The sequence below is a fragment of the Palaemon carinicauda genome, chromosome 7 (assembly GCF_036898095.1).
Source record: "Palaemon carinicauda isolate YSFRI2023 chromosome 7, ASM3689809v2, whole genome shotgun sequence".
NCBI classification, from domain to species: Eukaryota; Metazoa; Arthropoda; class Malacostraca; order Decapoda; family Palaemonidae; genus Palaemon; species Palaemon carinicauda.
In genome coordinates, this window is record NC_090731.1 from 146,806,208 (window position 1) to 146,809,989 (window position 3,782).

The following is a 3,782-nucleotide window of genomic DNA, read 5'->3' on the forward strand; positions in this document are numbered from 1 at the left end:
ACATATGGGAAAAACAAGAATCAGAGCAGAGAATAACAAGAACTGAAGAAATATATTTGATAATTGGAATATTTACAAAGAAGCAATAAAGTAAAAAACATTAAACTGGATCTTTGAGTAATATTTAACAAAATTTGAATCTTATAACACTCGTCACTCCAAATAGAGAGAAATATCAATCTAAATATTTAAAATAAAATGAATAAAATTTTCTTCTTACTAACTTGTAAGTCAAGTGGAGCCATAGGCAGAACGTAGGTTTGATGTTTTTTTCGTAGGTAATGTTGTTATGAAAAACTTCCCATTGGGGGTTCACTAACAAAAGAGTCGGAAAAGGGCAATTCGTGCTATGGAATAGAGGCTCAAGGAAAAAATAAAAACAAAGATCCTACAACACAATTTTGCTTCAGTGTCTTTCGTTGATAAGATTTACAGTTGATGATTGAGAGATCTCGATGTATAGGCACGTTGGTGTTGGGTAGTGTATAGGTCTTTTTAGATCTCAGAATAACTCTTTTAGGGGCATTGGGTTTAGTAAATAAAATCAGAGAGAGAGAGAGAGAGAGAGAGAGAGAGAGAGAGAGAGAGAGAGAGAGAGAGAGAGAGAGAGAGAGAGAGAGAGAGAGAGAAATAAATTATACATAACAAACTTTCCAGAGATTAGGAATAATTTGTAACTGTTATCTTCTGGCAGACAGAAAACTGTCTTTAAAAAGGGTAAATAACTTCAAATGCTGAAGGCTAGCAACCATTCACCTGGCCAATAATGCATGAAAAAGATTGTTTCTTTAACCCTTTCACTGCCATTGATGATACATTGACTTTGACAATACACAAACACACAGACACAGACACACACACACACACACACACATATATATATATATATATATATATATATATATATATATATATATTATATATATATATATATATATATATATATATATATATATATATCATATTGTTTAAAGTAAAAAATATATCAAATTTTTTGTTGAAATTTTCCATTTGTATCATTATAATAAAAAAAAAACTGTTCAACACTATCAAAATTGGAAAAGTGAAGTATATTTCAAAATCATCCAAATCATAACAAGTTGATATTCATTAGAAACGTCTTGGCAACAGGTTTGTTTGCTCTTGAAAGATTTTTGCTACATCAGAAGTTTAGATGAATTTACCACTGGCAGTGAAAGGGTTAATCTTTTTTTTTTTTACTTTTTTTTTTTTTGTGAGACGGTATGTGTAAATTCCATGTATTTTGGACATTAAAATTTGTAGGTAATAAAGAATTTCGCTATTAAGAAAACAAATAGTCAAATTAGATTCTCAGCCATATTCAAGATTTCATGGTCTTCTACTGACTGATCCTTCAATTACGAATATCAACAAGGGGATGATTTAAATGTGTTTTATTCTTACTAATTTTTCAATAAAACTTCTAATGTCTTTCCTCCAGTCTTTTGACTTCTCTTTTAAAACAAGCATATTTTCCCAGACAAACCAATATTACAGACAATACAATTTTTCCAGTCATCTCTGTGAGAAAGTGATCAATGTTTTGAATAGGATTAGAGTCAATAGTGTATCCTGCTCAACATTACAGACTTATAAATATAACGATTTGTTTACAAATCCAACGAGAGTAAAACGATGAATAATTAAAAGGTGGGATAAGTATATCATAACTTTTATTCTTGGCCAAAATCTGCCAGTAAAAATGAATGATATTAGGAATTAGATATGAAATTTTGAATTATACCACTTTTACGCTCGATACAGTATGAAATATTCCGTTGCAAATACAAATACATTAAGGAAAGCCGTAAGTTAGCCTCTTGCGATATGATATATATCTGGAATCTCTTTCTAAACCTTTCCTTTGTTTCCATTCAAGAATTGATTTATGTGTTTCCGAAAGCAAAATTTTCAGAACATCTATTGGACTTACAATGCCCTATCCATCTCAACTATTCATTCCAGTAGAATTTCACCAAATCAAAAGAATTGTTCTGATATACTCCTTCCTCCTAACTATGAGTATTTATTGTACCTTATATCTTCATCCTTAAGGTATATTATGAAATGTATGTTTTACGCATGCTCCATATATACATACATTTATGTATAAACACACACACATATACACACCAATACACACACACACACACACACATATATATATATATATATATATATATATATATATATATGCATAAGTATCTATATATGAATATGTATTCATGAATGTGCACACATATGCATACAATGTACACTACACGCATACTGTGTATGTATGTATATATATATATATATATATATATATATATATATATATATATATATATATATATACATATATATATATATATATATATGAATATATATACTGTATATATATACATATATATATATATATATATATATATATATATATATATATATATATATATATATGTGTGTGTGTGTGTGTATATCTATCTATCTATATATACATACATACATTTATATATATATATATATATATATATATATATATATATATATATATATATATATATATATATATATATATATATATATATATGTATATATGATGAAGTACCTTGATATTGTCATCCTAAAAACCTCTTCAAGCGTAGTTACGAAAAGTTGTAAAGAATAATAGTACAGAAATTTTGGCCAGTCTTCTGTTTTATTTTTTCCCATCAGTTATTTTGAATACACCTTTGTATGTATATGTATGTATATGCACGTATATGTATATATATGTGAGTATATTGCCCCCACAGTCATTATCGAGTGTTGCATATTTGATAAGCGACCTGTCTAGAAAACATTTGACATTAGCATTCACTCCAAACACCGAGAAAGAGGGTTAGCACTGTCTAGTGTCCAGTAAACAAAGGTTATTCCAATATTTATTCCTTTAATCTACCAGACCTTATTCGGTCCACCATTTCACCTTTATATTATCAGTTCTGAATTGTTTTGGTTCATTATGTATGATAATTCTCGTTTATCTAACGCTATTTGAAGTGAGCAATTTATTTGCTTGATTTGATTATTTTGTTATAGTGAACGCGCTAGTTCCAGATTCCAATAAGAGGCGTTATTATGAATTTATGGTTTAAAAGCTATAAAATATGATAATTATAGTTCCAATACAGACACTATGACGATAGTGAAAACAATGAAAAAATGTTTTCGCAATTCAATAGGCTAAAATATTGCAAACGGAAAAAAGAGAAAAACATTTGACAAAGCTATGAAATATGAGATTCATAAATCCAATACAGATTCTACGACATTGGTGAAAAAAAAAAAAAGGTTTTTGCAATTCAAAAGGCTAATATATTTTAAACTGTAAAAGAGAAAAACATTTGACTTTCAAAAAAAGGTTTTCAAAATGGAAATATGTCGTCTTTTCTCCACCTTCTATATATTCAATTGAACAAATAATTCTCATCAATGACCTCAGCAGGCTAATTTGGAAGGTGAACATTCATCAACCGAGCCGGAAAAAAGGCAATTCTAAATTTACTAAAATTTACTTACTAGTTTTATTTCCTTCACGCGTTTTCCATGAATAAATTTCGCTTTGGCCAAAGCAGAAAACGAGGGGACGGTCTCTAGACGAAAACAAAGGCCGTGAAAGTTGAATATTCCTTTTTCTTTATTCTTTAAATCTTTGATGTATTTCATACAACGATGGATCACCCAGAAAGATGTGAAAGGTCTAAAATGGGGGTATAGATACAGTCACAGACACGCGAACA